Source organism: Homalodisca vitripennis, chromosome 8 (assembly GCF_021130785.1).
Source record: "Homalodisca vitripennis isolate AUS2020 chromosome 8, UT_GWSS_2.1, whole genome shotgun sequence".
NCBI classification, from domain to species: domain Eukaryota; kingdom Metazoa; phylum Arthropoda; class Insecta; order Hemiptera; family Cicadellidae; genus Homalodisca; species Homalodisca vitripennis.
This window is the reverse complement of record NC_060214.1, coordinates 126,729,320-126,747,566: the sequence shown is the minus strand read 5'-3', so window position 1 is coordinate 126,747,566 and position 18,247 is coordinate 126,729,320. Positions and strand designations below refer to the sequence as shown.

The window sequence follows — 18,247 nt, the reverse complement described above, 5'->3', positions numbered from 1 at the left end:
TAGATCAGATATATAATTTTAATCAAACGATTAGTATATTATTTCATTACTCTATGTATTGTACAGTAGGCGGTAGAAGAGGGCTGACTAGATAGGTTTTAACATTAGACCAGAGCTATTCTACTCCATCTCCTTATGCTTTATAAGTAGATCAGACTTTAGCCAAGGTTCATAAACCCTGAAGATGGGGGCAACACACCTTACCTTACCGAGGAGAGTCCAATAGAGCACTTGGTGTGTCAGCGAATATCCGTTTACCATATCTTGGAACTCGGCCCTGACACATTCTTCCGGGATAGAACACGACCGTAGGACGGAGCGGATACAGCTGTTCGACTGCGGGGGGGAGAGGTGGGAGAAAGAGGGGCTGAGGGGGGCTGTGGGAAGGGGGCGGGGGGAGGAGTCTTGAGTCCAGAGGTGTGGGGAAAGTGCTTGAGACACTGAAAACAGAAAAATATTAACTTATAAGGTTTTTCTACATTTTAATACACTATAATCGATTCATATCTTGCACAATTATCCAAGACATGTCACATTAAAATCTATGTAAATAAAACAAATTCTTGAGTTATAAACCATTTACTGTACTGATTGCAATGATCTCTGTTTTATTCGATTAATCTCCACACCGAACATCAGAATACCTATTAAAATATCGAAAAATTTGACGGAAAAGCAAGTATGACTACACCTGTCAAATGTTAGTTCAGTTCAGTTCTCGCTTATGGCTAGTTTCGTCAGTGCGACGTTTAGAAAGAACAAAAGCAAACATATGTTATTAATTGAAAGCTCCAGTTAAATGTAATTATCTTTTATGTAAACATTGTTATATGACAGCACAATCAAATGTTAATAATTAATGTACCTATTACAAAATTACACTGTGTGTTGGTTAGTCTTGAAAACGAAAGGTTGAGCTTTGTAGTAACAAAACTTCTTATTTCAATTGTTACTAAAATCGCCGTGAGCACTTAGTTTATCCAGATAAGAAAATTGTGTTTTAGAGACAATACAACTGTACGTCTTAGCAAATATTAAATATGCAGTGCTTGGTCAATACTGTAATGCAGGTATCAAACACAAAGTTATCAACTTTTACTATAAATTTGGAAAACAAGGTGAAATCAACTATGATATAGAAAAACAGGAATAAATGACAATGGCCTTACATATACACCTTATACAACGTTAGCAGTCAAAACTATATTTTTGCATATTTTCATTGCAACATCACTTAGGTTTCGTTAATGGTGGAAATAGTATATTCTGATATATTTTTTGCAATACTTATTTATATTTTACTAGGTACATACTGATGCAGAAAAGCCATCGTTTTAAAATGAATTTAGACAGAAGAATAGAAGGCTATTCGATTCATTCCAGAACTGAAGTGACAAGAAAAGTGTAGGTGGATGTACTCTGGTGTACAAAGTAATAAACACACACTTGCGGAGCTTACTTGTGCAGTACGTGTCAAGCTAACACAATACCAAAAGTAACCCAATAACTCCAGCACTGAAGTGACAAGAAAAGTGTAGGTGGATGTACTGTGGTGTACAAAGTAATAAACACACACTTGCGGAGCTTACTTGTGCAGTACGTGTCAAGCTAACACAATACCAAAAGTAACCCAATAACTCCAGAACTGAAGTGACAAGAAAAGTGTAGGTGGATGTACTCTGGTATACAAAGTAATAAACACACACTTGCGGAGCTTACTTGTGCAGTACGTGTCAAGCTAACACAATACCAAAAGTAACCCAATAACTCCAGCACTGAAGTGACAAGAAAAGTGTAGGTGGATGTACTCTGGTGTACAAAGTAATAAACACACACTTGCGGAGCTTACTTGTGCAGTACGTGTCAAGCTAACACAATACCAAAAGTAACCCAATAACTCCAGAACTGAAGTGACAAGAAAAGTGTAGGTGGATGTACTCTGGTGTACAAAGTAATAAACACACACTTGCGGAGCTTACTTGTGCAGTACGTGTCAAGCTAACACAATACCAAAAGTAACCCAATAACTCCAGCACTGAAGTGACAAGAAAAGTGTAGGTGGATGTACTCTGGTGTACAAAGTAATAAACACACACTTGCGGAGCTTACTTGTGCAGTACGTGTCAAGCTAACACAATACCAAAAGTAACCCAATAACTCCAGCACTGAAGTGACAAGAAAAGTGTAGGTGGATGTACTCTGGTGTACAAAGTAATAATCACACACTTGCGGAGCTTACTTGTACAGTAAGTGTTAAGCTAACACAATACCAAAAGTAACCCAATAACTCCAGCACTGAGCCTTTCAAAGGCACTTGCGATATTTTTTTTTATGTTTCAATTAAACTTTCATGTTTTGTTGGAGAAGCTACCACAAACCAGACTTTAACACATAGAAAACATGGATAAGATCGCATCGGAAACAGTGCAAAAGGTAAAACACAAAAGGATTCGTTATGCAGATGAATTTATGATGTGTTTGGCTTCCGATAAAGGTACCTTACCCGAATTCTTACAACATAGAAATATCATTGTTTTAAACATAAAGTTTAATCGGATTTTAGAACAATAAGCTTTCACTATTTTTGTAACTTTCACTTACTTTTGATTACGACTAGGAAGTTATATGAGAGTATTGAAATTCGGTACACAGGGCACCAATTCACACAATTTATTGTATCCATCCTTTTAGGTATCTGAGTGCTAAATGTCACCATCATTGAATGGTCGTTATGCAAAGTGGACCAACCAAAACATATTAATTTTTTATATTATTTTATTGACTGCCTTTAGAAGAAAAAAGATCTACATAATGCAAAATGGATCAACCATTACGAGCTGTACTTTTTTATATTGATGAAAACCTGTTGGTCCAAAACAGATTTTTCTGTTATTTTCTTAAACAGACTGGGCCAACCCTATCAGAGAAAGTCAAGTGTCCAAATGGACTATCATATCAAATATGATGTAACATAAGTTTGGCATATTAAAGAATGCCTAGTGGGCCAATTTATAAGTTTTTTAATGTTTATTAGTTGTTTACTATTTGGTGGGTTCGCTGAAAAACAAAATTCACATAAAACACAAAAGTGAGCCAACTATACTACTTGAACGGCCCAACCCACATTTTCGAAAATTGAAGCTTGGTTTAAGCAAAAAGTAGCAGTGAAATAGCAATAGAAGAGCAATTAAAAACAGATAAAAAATTCAGAATAATTGAACGTCGAAGAACACAACGGATGTAAACAACAGGACCGAGGAGACACGTCATCACGTGGCACATACTAACAAGCCGCATGGTGAGGGAGGAAATTTTGTATCTGCCCAATCGTCTGGGCTTGCGTTAATCTTTCTCGTACTATAACTATTTATAGTACATTTATTGAAACAGATTAGGTGTGTGAAGACTTAAAGGTTTTGCCTCTCAAAATAAAGAGCTGATTCATTCCTTCATTCATTCATGAAGGTCATTTATTGGATGTAGCCAATCACGATACAACTTTCCCCATTCAAATCACCTGTATAAGCGGATATGAACTATAGTCTAGGATGTCTATTTTTGAGAACTTCTCAAAAATTCTGTATATTGTATAGTAAACTCAATAATAGAACTAGCGAGTCGAGGTGAAGCTTTGAAAACAAATACATGTGCAACGCTAAGAAGGATAAGGTTAACTGTTTCAAACCTTGACCTTGAGCCGTCGCGCGTCGCGTCGTTTCTATTTGATTCCACTATAGAAATGATCGCTTCCTTAGGTCAACAAAAAAATCAAATAAAAATAAAAACTAATAAATGATTAATGCAGAATTTAAAAATTAAATTGGTATTAAAAGTACGTACGTGGATCCTCGGTTTCATTCCTGAATTCTAATAAAATGTCACATTTTTGTATCAGGATTGCAAGCTCCGATGTCAAATGTTCACCCCCAGCTATATGGTTATTTTTTACACTCAACTGGCCTGCAACAATATGTTTAAGCTTACAGTACATCAGAATTTGATTTCTTGAGCTTGTTTAATAAATACAACCAGAAGGAGCTATTTAGATGTATATCTAGGTATTATATAATCATCAGTTAGATCGAAAATGTCATGTCTGCTTTGAAGCCAACTGCCACCACAATAATAAATGTACTTAACCGAGACTGTTGCCATTAAACCCGATTTCTTGTTTGACAAAATCAGCGATTCTAATATCGAGATAAACTGCACATGGTTGCTCATGACGAAAGTTATTATTGCCCCCGGGGGCTCCATGATCTGCAATATGAGTATGTCACTGTATACGTACAGTTCGTATTTATAAGTAAAATTGTTTATATACGTAGAACTATATTATAATGTTATTATCTTCTTTTGTCAATGTATTTACTTTCTTAAATGCAATCTGTCACCATGTGACACGTAATTGAAGGACAAGTATAATACAACAAGTCAGTATAGACATCTTATATTGTTCCTATAACACAAATGTTACGCTCTTAAAGCAAACACTTTTATGCCAAGAATATTGATTGTTATTTTATCAATGATGCAAATTCAAACGTACAGGAATAATCTATGACATTTAACTGTATCGTATATAAATAGTACACACTTTCTTGAAAAAACCCTATAAATGTTTGATTAATAAAAAAGCTTGTAGAGGTATCTCTATGTAATAAGAAATCCGCCTCTGTAATTATATAATACAACAATATCATCAGGCTGTTCAAGTGTAACATTGTTCTAATAGGGTAAAACTCAAGAATTTAGGGTTTGAAGAATTTCTGAGCTTTGTGACCACTGTTTAGCGAGTGAAGTACCAGAAATATAACTAAATAGTGAGGAATATTAAGGTCTGCATTTCAGAATAGTATCTCAAAATATCTGATTACATTCTTAATTCTTTAAAAACTGATCCCGGGACACTTTCTAGATGATTACATTTAAAACTCGACTTTAATTTCAGAACTCTTCCTGACTCGTGGCAATGCCAAGCGCTTCTGATAAAAACTTTGGGTAGTAAAAAAAAGATAATATATGACTAACTGATAAGGAACTCAGTGTGTGTGTGTGTGAGCACATCTAACTTAACTAAAACTATATATATATATATATATATATTGTTGTTATATATATATATATATAAATTTAATTTGTATAAACGGCAATAGCCGAATTTAACTTCGATAAACATTGAATCACAAAAAGTCCTTGCTCCGCCGGGACTCGAACCCGGATCTCTCACTTGCCGGGTATATATATATATATATATATATATATATATATATATATATATATATACTTAATACATTTTAAAATATAAACTTGATTGTGTTACATTTCATTGTATACGGTAATTCGTTAAATGAAAAATCAGCTTCGATACAATTCTAAATTGGATTCAACCAAAGATCGTTAGAGTTAAATTTAGGAGGTGTTACATAATTTAAATAAATGGTTTCGAATTTTGGAGAATTTTCATACAAAAACATTTTAAATTTTAAAGTATCATATTTAATTTGAAATTATTTTCCATATTATTATAGTCCTTAACTGAGTAGCGTTAATACATCACCACGTCTAATACATGAACATACACCTCCGTCAAGCAGGTCTCGTAAATATCGTAAATGTTAAACTATGACGACTCCAGATGAATCTTCGCTTTTAGTACGTACTTATAAACGCCAGACAACGTCTCACCAGCAGTTGAAACCATAATAGTGTTATGACTACTGATTAAACTGTTTGACAAAGGAAGCTATTAATGTTAAATAGTATGTATTTTGTCAATTTAACAAGCACTAACAATATTAAGAACATGTATTGTCTGTAGAATATTCATACTACTCGTATAATCGCCCTTTTTTATCCATTCCATGTATTCCATTGGTAGGCCATTTATTGTTTTATTTATTTGCACAATGTTACCTAAAGTATTTTATTTTACATTGCTCTCTAGAGTTTTAGATCGCCGGACTAGTTTGTGGAAAACTATCTATAAACACCTCGTACTAACATTAAAGCTTGACATAACCTTCACTGATATATTCATATACGAGTATACGTTCATATATATTCATATAAATATATTATATATATTCAAAGTATATTCATATTTTGCTCGTATGGGAGCAAAACAATTCAATATTAGTTCACTATCTATCACTTTGCTATTCTTTAGTAGATAGAATTTGCATTTACGTTACTTTATAGCGAAACCATTTAAGTGATTCCGCTACTATCGTGTTAATATTTTGTTGTAAACTAGAGACGTTTCATTGTGTATTAAACACAAGTAAACTCTGCGCTGCGAGTAAACTCAAGTGCAGGATTATCGAGATAGAAACAGGAAACAAGATTGCACCTCTGTTTTGTTTCTCATTTCATTTTCATTTTTAATGATCTCTGTACTTATAAATGCGTACTTTCTAATAACGTTATTAAACGTCATTCACGTTGCTGTAAATACAAATACAAAGATGATTTTTCATTATAAGTGCAATATTATCAAAAGTACCTCTAGCTATGGCGACACCCAAGAGAAAATTCAAATCGTTAATTCCATTTATAAAGCCATAATCCAGGACTGCGTGCAAGCTCTGGATCAGCAGAGGTGACGAGTGAGTAGGGTGACTCACAACAACACACAACAACAGCCACAACAACATCGGTGACGGTGACAGAACAACAACAGCGCGACTGAGTGTGGCGAGAGGACCTGTGCGGTGGGAGGCTGACAAATCTCTGAGTCTTCAATTGTGTTTACGGAGAAAAGCACGTCTTTTACTTATTGCCAGATCCTTCTCGGTGGTGAGAGCAATTATTCATCCTTATCCCCACCCCACTCCCCGGCAATCGCCTCAACTTGTCCTTACTTCAAACCTTTCCTCAGGGCTTACCGTAATTGGCTCTCAGCTTTTGAAATAATACGAGTAGATGTTTTTCTCGACTTCATCAACTTTAATTCATTCTTACCACCAAGTCCCCTCCCCCTTGGTTACCCCCTTAACTATCCTTAGCTTAAACCTTTCCTCGGGTTTTACCGTTATTGGCTCTCAGCTTTTGAAATAATAGATGTTTTTCTCGACTTCATCAACATTAATTCATTCTTACCACCAAGTCCCCTCCCCCTTTGTACACCCTTAACTATCCTTAGCTTAAACCTTTCCTCGGGTTTTACCGTTATTGACTCTCAGCTTTTGAAATAATAGATGTTTTTCTCGACTTCATCAACTTTAATTCATTCTTACCACCAAGTCCCCTCCCCCTTGGTTACCCCCTTAACTATCCTTAGCTTAAACCTTTCCTCGGGTTTTACCGTTATTGACTCTCAGCTTTTGAAATAATAGATGTTTTTCTCGACTTCATCAACTTTAATTCATTCTTACCACCAAGTCCCCTCCCCCTTGGTTACCCCCTTAACTATCCTTAGCTTAAACCTTTCCTCGGGTTTTACCGTTATTGGCTCTCAGCTTTTGAAATAATAGATGTTTTTCTCGACTTCATCAACATTAATTCATTCTTACCACCAAGTCCCCTCCCCCTTGGTTACCCCCTTAACTATCCTTAGCTTAAACCTTTCCTCGGGTTTTACCGTTATTGGCTCTCAGCTTTTGAAATAATAGATGTTTTTCTCGACTTCATCAACATTAATTCATTCTTACCACCAAGTCCCCTCCCCCTTTGTACACCCTTAACTATCCTTAGCTTAAACCTTTCCTCGGGTTTTACCGTTATTGACTCTCAGCTTTTGAAATAATAGATGTTTTTCTCGACTTCATCAACTTTAATTCATTCTTACCACCAAGTCCCCTCCCCCTTGGTTACCCCCTTAACTATCCTTAGCTTAAACCTTTCCTCGGGTTTTACCGTTATTGACTCTCAGCTTTTGAAATAATAGATGTTTTTCTCGACTTCATCAACTTTAATTCATTCTTACCACCAAGTCCCCTCCCCCTTGGTTACCCCCTTAACTATCCTTAGCTTAAACCTTTCCTCGGGTTTTACCGTTATTGACTCTCAGCTTTTGAAATAATAGATGTTTTTCTCGACTTCATCAACTTTAATTCATTCTTACCACCAAGTCCCCTCCCCCTTGGTTACCCCCTTAACTATCCTTAGCTTAAACCTTTCCTCGGGTTTTACCGTTGTTGACTCTCAGCTTTTGAAATAATCGATATTTTTTCGACTTCAACCTTAATTCACATCTGCCACCAAAGTAATTAGACCTAGTTCGCTTTGACATTTCTAGTATGCTCTAATTTGACTGTTATTATATTAGTACGTAATAGAAATTCTTTTCTTTACAAGTTTTTAATTTGTTTTCTTTTGGAGACTTAATCATTAAATAATATAATTTTTCCTTTGATTGAAACATTAGTTTTTTTAATAATATAATATCGATTTTTTGTATGGCGTATCGAGATAAATGTGTGTTACGTTTATGTAGATTATAAATATAAATATTCTCCTCAATTTAAGTACCTGTTTAATAAGTAATTTTGTTTTTATTACTGATACACATTTTGCGATTTACCTTTATATTTAATATGTAACTGTATTGTTGTTGTTATACTCGTATATTATTGTATTGATACTGATGTTATAATTCACAAAATCAACGTTTGTTTATTGATGTTATGTATAACAAAATGCTTGGTAGTAATTTTCTTCTACCTATAATTTTTACTATTGATATGAATTAAAAAAACAATGTACATTTCAAAAATATATATCATAAGTATTATGAATAAAACATGTATGAATGAGTGTCTTGTATATATGTACGTGTGTAGGTATATACGTGTACAAAAATACAAAAACAGAGACCGAGAAGAGAGGGAAGAAAATTGGTTACCGGGGGAAGAACTCCGGTTAAAATTTCTCCGGGTAAGTCAATACTAACCACAGTGGCATTATTTGTCTACGAAATTGTTCTTCTGTCAGTGAAAAAGGCACTGCTAAAACATGCTAACCTACATGGACGCAACGTAAGTTTGCTCGTAATTACAATCTTCCTTGCCATCGCACATAGCTCTTCGAGAAATGACATCATACCTTCGAGCAAAGTTCTTTAATGCGCTGCCCGAGAAGTGGCCCGATCCTGTGAACCTGGAGAGTGCTATGCAAGCGTGGTTGTCTACAATGTCGGGGAATTGCTAAATTGGAGAGACATTAATCTGAATGATTATTAAACAATTGTTTGGAAATGTTGTAATACTGACGGATCTTTAGTTCTTAAGGGTTCTCACTCTCTACCCCCCCCCCCCCCAACCGGTACGGTAATACTGTATTGTATTAATGTATTTCAGTAATTATGTTTAGCCTATATCTGTCTACTGATTGTGTTTTCAGATGCAGAACTTCCAGAATACCAATAACTGTGAATCGTACTACCTCAATTTACAATATTTGGCGAGCAAGAGCTAATCTCTATATATAAAAATGCGAAGACGTTTGTCTCACTCGTTTTAGTCTCACTAAAACTCAAGAACGGCTGAACCGATTTGCCTAAGTTTCGTGTTTAAATATTTGTAAAAGTCTAAGGAAGGTTTAAAAAGCGAGAAACATTGGAAACACTTCTCATAATATTTAATAATTATTGAAAATAGTTATAATATTTACGACACGTAATCCAAAGTTAACTGGCCCTAAACTGCTTTTGGCCCTTTCAACTAAACTTCACCAAAGTGGCAAAAACATTTGTTTACACTTAAATTTTTAGAAAATATTGAATCATTATACAGTGCTTTATCAGTAGTGTTATGCATATTGCAAAGCTATAGAAGTAGATGCATTTGGACAAAGTAGTCTTTTTAAGCTTATGTATGGACAATGGACATATGTTCTTGATAGTTCTTGAAGAATGGGTGAAACTCGCTAGTATGTTCAAGGAGTCCAAGGAATAGACCATTAGACTTAGAAACATTACGTAACGGGAGATCTCTGGTTGATAAAACTTTACATCACTCGCCACTCTAGTTAGCACATCTCTCCAATACTTTACTTCTTTTTCATGTTTTGTTAGCACTTCAACAGAGATTCAACAGAATCGACTATTCTTGAAATTGAGTAAAGTACATTTACATGATGATCATTTGATTGTTCGTAAAGCTAGGCTAACTCATAAGCATGCCTCTAACCCTTGAAACCTTGGGAAAAAGACGAACGTTTATTTTCAGATCCGAAAAGCGGGCAGAAGGAAACACAAAATTCACAATCTGTAGTTTTAGTGTACAGCAGCCAGTCCCTTTTAAAAATCTCACCATTTAGAAGCAGACCGGAAAATAAACTTAGGACCACTAGCTTGTGAGTGGTTAGCAACCTTACAACAACGTTTACATTTTGAAAATTCTACCGTTAAGTCTTGTTTAAATGCTTTCTGCACGTGCTCATGTTTTATCCACGTATCTGGGTCATCTAGATGAAAATCTAATTTTTTCAGTTTTTAGGCTCTTGTCCTGGAGGGACTGGATCTGTGCAACGCAATTTTATGTTAGAGTCTATCACTCCATATGAGGATGGTTGTTGAACACTTTGTTGTAAGTTGATGTCTGAATCTGAAGTTATAATACTTGAGGGAGAAAAACACTACTCGTATATTTCTAGGCCTTAACAATGGTCCTATGGTTTTTTGGGACGATTTTGGTTTAGGGGGAGGGGAGGTAGTAACAAATTATTGATTCTAGGCATCGTTTTAAGAAACGTTTTCATCTTGCATCTGTTTCTGAGCGGCATGTTTACGCAATTTACCATTATTAGGCTTTTTATCGTCAGCTAACACACAACGGTACTATCGTAGTCCAAACTCCTAACACTACAAATATTATAAACCGAAATCAGAATAGTCGGGTTTCTGGTATCACAACTGGGAATCACAGAATACAGACAGCATTTCGTAGAAGACAGAATGAAAAAAGAGAGTAATAATCAATTGACAAGGGCAAACGACAACAAACTAAGCAAGATACTTTGATGAAAGAGCGCCCGGGTAGCCTAAGAGAGTGGAGGGGGTGGCAGTTGAGCAGCGGTAGAGGCGGTAACTACAGTTGGTACGCGCGTGTCCTCTCTACAGCTCAAAGTGAAACTCTGCATTGTTAACTCTACTGAAGCTGCTCTACAGTTCAGTTTAACTAACATAATAGACCTTGGTGTTCTTTGTGAACTTTTATCAGAGTTTAATTTATTCTCCCACAATTTTGTCCATTAGTTCTATTAATTTGTCTCTTTACTTCTCTTGCACTCCCTTTACATCCGAGGCCCTTGCGCAAGTACCCATTCTGCCCATTTATAGAATCGGGCCTGAGCCACTTTGGTCATTCTTTACACTGTTTCAATATAGATTACGTCCTGCACCCACCCATTGAACATGGCCAAGCCACCGGCAAACCACTACCATCCTACTGGGTTCCGGCACGCACCAGTACTACAAAATAATGTCTTATACCCAACCATAGAACGTGGTAAATCGACCGGCAAACCACCGCCATCCTACTGGGATCCTGTACGCACCAGCATTACAGATGTCCTATACCCACCCATGGAATATGGCCAAGCCACTACCATCCTTCTACTGGGAGCCGGCACGCACCAGGTCTACAGATATCTTATATCCACCCAAGGAACATGGTCAAGCCACCAGCACATCACTACCATACTGGGATTCGGCGCGCAACAGGACTACAGATATCTTACCCACATAGCATCCGAAGTATACGATACATCTCAGATATGTATCTTTGTAACATTCACGTTACATATCGATGAGTATATTTCATATATGTAACTAAGACTATGACAATGCCATCATGACACCTATCTCGTATCATATACGTATCAGATGTTACCTAGATGTTTCGTATTATATCCCACAATTGTCCTCCTCCGTAGACTAATGGTTATAGTCTCGGCTCTATAACCGAGAGATCACGGGTTCAAATCCTGGGGAGGTCCAATCATGTACTTTGTACTTTAATAAAAAACCAGTGCACTTCGAAGCCGGCATAGCTGACGCTGAGGCTTAAGGGGGTTCGGAGGGCCGTATCTTTCCTATGTTAAATTTGCTACGTTTCCTTATAGATACAAGGCGGATTTTTTCACTACTTTTATGTTATGTGGTGCTAACTTTAACATGAGGTTTTTTAGTAAGTCTATTTTTGGATTTTATGATTTTAAAAAAATGCTATTACAAAACAAATTATATTTTTCCATGTTTTTTGTTATAAAATAATAACAAAGCTTCATAGCTCAAAAATCTGTTGTTAAAGTTTTATTTATAGCTACAAATATGTATGGTAAAAATTTCAGATCTCTATCTTAAGCAGTTTTTAAAATAATGGGATATATACACAAAAAACACGGTTTTTGCAAAACGTGATTTAAGTTAAAATACATGTATTAGGTGTAACTTACTCTATAAATGACATATTTATTGCATTAAAGCACCATAGGCTGGTTGGTCTGGGTCTTCTTCATCTGCAAATGCTTCCTTCAGCTTCCTTTTAGTGGTCTTACGGCGTTGTCTGGCTTTTTCCATGAAGTTTGACAGCATATTTTGTTCTCCCCTGAGCACACGGAGTCCCCTGTATGGACGGACTCACAGAACACAGCACTTGTATTCTGGCTCACAGTTGCTCCTTTAGAACTAGGCATCTAGTCATATTGCCTTTGTTGAAGCTCAGAACAGCATCAAAAACACCACCCAACATTGTTTGCAAGCCTACAAACACTGTTTTCGGTAGCCGCGACAAAATTATGGCATTCACAGATTCATTAGGATTCTGTGACTTTCCATGTAGGCACTTCTTCAATAAATCAGGGTTTGACAAATCTCTAAATATCTTTTTGGTGTGTAACATTACCACTTCAGGATTGTGTGTATATTTGTTGTGGTTATATGACTCACCTTTTGCAACCGCACACTGATATTTGCACAAGCTATGTTCGCCTCTTTCGCACAGCTCATGTTGAGGTGATTCGTTAAAAATATGTGTCTCACACTGCTGTTTTCATTTTATTCAAGTCACCAGTGTTCCTTCTAATAGCCAATCCGTAACATTTTTGAATGAATAAAATCCGGTCGTCAGTAAGACGGTTTCTCACACCGATTGTTTTACCATCAGATAGAACTGTCTTTCCAAGTGTTTGTTTTAATTTTTTTCAGACGAGCACCCATTCGCTTTTGGACATGTCCACAGCACTCCATTTTCTCAATTTCACACTCTTCTCCATATGGCCAAAAACGGACTAAACGTATGACATTGATCTAATAAAAATTAAATAACTTTTATTCTACATGTCAGAAATATATGTAGTTGGTCTTAAATTAATTCTAAGATGTTAGGGATCAAAAAATAACTAAAAACCAAAATTAAAAAAATTTCCTCCAAACCCCTTCAAATGAGATGAAAAATGTCCTCCTCCGTAGACTAATGGTTATAGTCTCGGCTCTCTAACCGAGAGATCACGGGTTCAAATCCCGGGGAGGTCCAATCAGGCATAGACCCGATTGATAGTGTACTTTATAAATAAATACTTAGACACGATTGATAGTGTACTTTGTAAATAAAAAATACCAGTGTAATAAAAAAATATCAGTGTACATCGAAGCCAGCATAGCTTAAAGCTGAGGCTTAAAAAAGAATTAAAAAAAGAGAGATGAAAAAAAAATAATTTAAAAAAATCCCACAATGCAACTGTCTATTGCGCATGCGCAATGCGCATCATGGCAGTTTTGAGTTTGGTTATCTTGTTGTCACTATGCGTCGTCGCTCGTCGTAAAGTTTTTGTTTGTATTTGCTTCCATAAGCGGTATTTCCGCGTTTATTTTATGTGTTGTGTTGTAGTTGGTTTACTGTCATCAAAGATTTATTAGGATTTGAAGGTAAGTCTCAGCAATTTTTTCCAGTAGACTAATAATGTTATTGTTCACCCATTCAATATTAATCACTGATTGTTTACCTAGTATTACCAGACTTTTTCTAGTGTTTAAAGCTTTATTAAATCGAATTTCACAGTCATTTTAAATGTATCATATTGTATATTTTAATATTATGCTTTGTGTTTGTCGAAATAGGGCTTACAAAGAACTCACTCAAACTTTATCAAGTGATTAACCTATAACATATCTTGGCTATTTTGCAAATAATCCGCGAAATTAGAATATTATGAATGTTTCTACCAACTTGTAATACTAGGTAACGTATATTTCAAAGCTTAATCACTAGACATATCTTTTTAATACTCTGTTAGATCCCAGTTTCTTTTGAAATTGTTTAGGCCTACAGTACAAATTTTAAAAGCTATGAACAGAAAGTATATTGCTTTAGTGCCTAATTAATAAATTGTAGGCCTGTACACTACTTAATTTTATCGAGATAGAGGTATAACATAAATAACTAAAACATTATTAAAAAATTAACCTGGGGTAGAGTATGATAAGCGGACCCGGATTTTTTATATCGAAACTGCCAAACTATGTTTAACCATCAATGTAATAAACCAATAGTAATTACTGTAATTAAAAAAATAACTAAATCATCTGCACTAACTGTACAGAGAAATCTACTGTATTCTTAAAGGAATTTGTTCTGCACATAACTTTTTTTTAAATAAAATAAGATCTTATTTTAAGAAACTTTACTTTTGTATAGTTTTTTTTTGTATCTTGTATAGATATCTTTCTTAGTATCAAGATGTTTGTTCTGTTGTTAAGTTATCTTTATTATTTGAATTACATTTTCCCGATCACTTGTCTTAATTTTTTTGTTTCATTAATGGTTGTGGGGTTTTTATTATTTATGACATAACATATTGTTAAACTATTTCTATTCATTTTAAATATGTTAATTTAGTTTAGTAATTTATATACGTTGATATCGATTGATAGTTCTGTTAATTCTATATTTTATTTATTTATTTATTTTATTTTATTTTCATGCTATAAAACAGGAAATACACCCAATTACATTATAGCAGTACAAACAAATCAAAATGTTAAATAAGTGGTTTGAGTCCAAGTCCCATATCCATTGTATCACCGGAATATTTATAAACAAAATAACTATAAATACATATTATTCTAAACGTTACATCTAGGCACTATTATAAATAAATAAACAATAAATAATACACATTCAGATAAATAACAAATACAGTATATGGTAATGACAATATCAGGTTATTAGTTTAATAAATTAATGGAATTTTAATTAATAAATTAATAATAAATCAACATTTAATAAATATAGCTTGAATTTAAGAAATTGTAAAAGGAAATATATACTATGAAGGACTGGTATAGGGTCGGTCGGGGTAAAATGGGTATACTGGGGTGAAACGGGTATAAACATTATTTTATATTATAAAACTTGAGTTATTGATGTTTTGGATCAGAAAAAAATACCATAAAATGTATAACATCATCTTATATGATATTATACTGAAAGTGAGTTGGCTAAACTGCTGGTAGCTTCTTAAAATGAAAAAAAACATATGTTCACAGGAGTCAGTGTAACCAAGACAACCTAACTGATGACATTGTTAAAAGTTAACCTAATCAAATAGAAGTTTCAAATTCAGGTATGTATACATTACACATATATACTTTAACTTTTAACTTGTTTAATGTTTTAAAGTTTAATAGGTTTTATTGCTATTCATAATTTGTTAACATGGGGTAAAATAGGTATAATATTTTAAAAAACTGAAAACTAACCTCACTTTTTTGTTTTAGATCATGCCACGCACATACATAAAGAAAAAAACCCAAAAATATGATGAAGATTCTTTGAAGGAAGCAGTAAAGGAAGTTGACAAATGGAAGCTCAGTATATGCTGCAGCAAGAAAAATATAACATTCCTTATGAAAACCCTTCGGCGGTGGAGTGAAAATCCTCCTAAAACTCCTGGTTCTGGAAAGGCAACAGTGCTATCAAAAGAAGAGGAGAACTATATTGTGGAGGCTTTATTGTATGCAGCAAAATGTGGTTATCCACTAGATAGAAAAGACTTGCAATATATGGTGTGTAGCTATGTAAAATCAGTGGGTAGAAAGACGCCCATTCAAGGACGATATGCCAGGGTATGACTTTTTAAGAGGGTTTGAAAAAAAAGGTGGGCACATGAACTATCAAAACGGAAACCCGAAATATTAACAAAAGCAAGGGCTGAAGGACTGTCTCAGTTTGTGGTAGATGAGTTTTTTAAAATTTATGAGCAAGTTCTTGTGGAAAATGGGTTAGAAAATCACCCAGAACGTATTTTCAACTTGGACGAAACTGGCCTAGGCACAGATCCCACTAAGGGTAAGGTCTTTGTCCCTAAAAGTGCAAAAGTGTCCTATTCAAGATCAGGAGGAGCTGGCAGACTGCAATACAGTGTTCTTTTTGTAGCCAGTGCATCCGGTGAACGCTACCCACCTTGTGTTGTTTTTAAAGGACAGGGAGATTTGCAAAGTACTTGGGTTCAAGGAGGACCGCCAGGTGCACTCTATGGAGTCACACAGTCTGGCTGGATGCAAGGATTTCATTTTTGAGAAATGGCTCATTTAATTTTGCAAATCAGACAAAAAATCTTGAAAAACCAGTTCTTGTCTTGTTTGACGGACATGGAAGTCACTTGACCTATAACGTAACCCGAGTGGCAAGAGACAATGACATTATTCTTCTGTGTTTGCCCCCAAATACATCCCATGCACTTCAGCCATTGGATGTTGGGGTATTTGCTCCTATGAAAAGTGCGTGGAGAGAAATTTTGAAGAACTGGTATCGTGAATCGCGGCTTAAAAATGTTGACAAGGCTGTTTTTTCCAAGTCTTCTAAGTAAACCTGGTATCGACTTCATTCAAATCTGAGCACATTATTGGTGGTTTTTAAGGGCTCTGGGATCTATCCTGTGAATAAGTCTGTTTTAGAAAAAAGGATTGTTTCAGTACAACCAACTAGGCCAATGGACTTACAAAGTGGAGCACAACCTAAGCAAAACTCCATCGAAACACCCAAAGACATCGCAGAGGCACCCATTGGCCGACCAGAACCCACTGGATTAAAGTTAGCTAATCCTGTACAAGATTTACCCGGCCCATCAAGTTCTGTAGCAGGCCTACCTGAAATTTCTCCTTCAACCAATGAAGAAAACTGAGAGAAGCAATTTTAAGTACATTGTCACCTGAACAGTCATCAAGTGTAAAAGATGCATTGAAAAATTCTAAGACAAAAAGGCGACGAGTTCAAGGAAGTTGTGGTGAAGTAATGACAACAAATGAAGTAATGGACAGACTGAAAGAAGAAGAAGATGCCAGAAAAGAGAAAATAAAAAGTAAAACTAATAGGCCCTAAACCCATTACAGCCTTAGGAAAAACAATAAAACAAGAGCCTGGATTGGTCCAAGCAAAGCCGCAAAAAAAACCTAGAGCTACTAAACGCTTATTTGATACGGCAGAAAGTGACCGATGAAAGCAGCCTACCTAAAAACGTAAAACCTACTGAACCCCACTGTAGGATCATGGGTAGGTATAAACTACCAAAGTGAATGTGGCACGGTTGTGAAGGAGTACAGGGGACAAATTACTGCACAAGATCTTCGCAACAAGGAGCGATATTCCGTAAAGTTTTTGACAAAATGCAAAGGTGAAGGAGAGCGTTACATTTTTCCTGATAAAGAAGACATTGAGTGGGTTGATTTAGGACAAAATTTCTAATGTTTTTTTCTGTACCAGATTATAATGGAAGATTTTTCAAGTTTGTGTGAAGTGCCCCTCTCAACGAACTGTTTCTATGTTTTAATTTTTTTAAATAAATTACTTGTCTAACTGATATTTTTAGTAATAATAATAAATTTTTTGTGACCAAAATATTTCATTAGTTATTTTTAACTGTGCCTACTTTACACAAATAACTGGGGTTAAAATAAGTACAGCACTTGTAATTATTGTGTTTTACTATGAAAACATTACTATACCGTTTTCCCCCAAACCATGGGGTAAAATAGGTATACTATAAAAAAAATAATTACTTTTATACTAAATAGTTTATTAACTTTTATTACATATTAAACTATTCTAAGAGGTCACAATGATAAGCTGGAACCTGTAAATTATTTTGTAATTATTTCAAGGAAACTTTTTAAAAGGCCTTAAAGTTAAAAAGAGCATGTTTTTGTACCCATTTTACCCCGACCGACCCTACAAAATTAATGAAATGCATTTCTCTTTAAAGATATTCAAACTGTCAAATTGAACATCGATGTCGGATCCAGCCA

The 18,247-nt window shown here is 35.1% G+C and overlaps 1 long non-coding RNA gene across 1 annotated transcript in view; it reads left to right on the top strand.

Moving 5' to 3' along the window:
• The first annotated feature begins 13,723 nt into the window (after nucleotides 1-13,723).
• Nucleotides 13,724-18,247, top strand: part of LOC124368261 — a 29,343-nt gene continuing 24,819 nt past the window's right edge. Inside the window, exon 1 of the long non-coding RNA XR_006922939.1 lies at nucleotides 13,724-13,870. This is a non-coding gene — a long non-coding RNA (uncharacterized LOC124368261). The remainder of the gene's footprint in view (nucleotides 13,871-18,247) is intronic.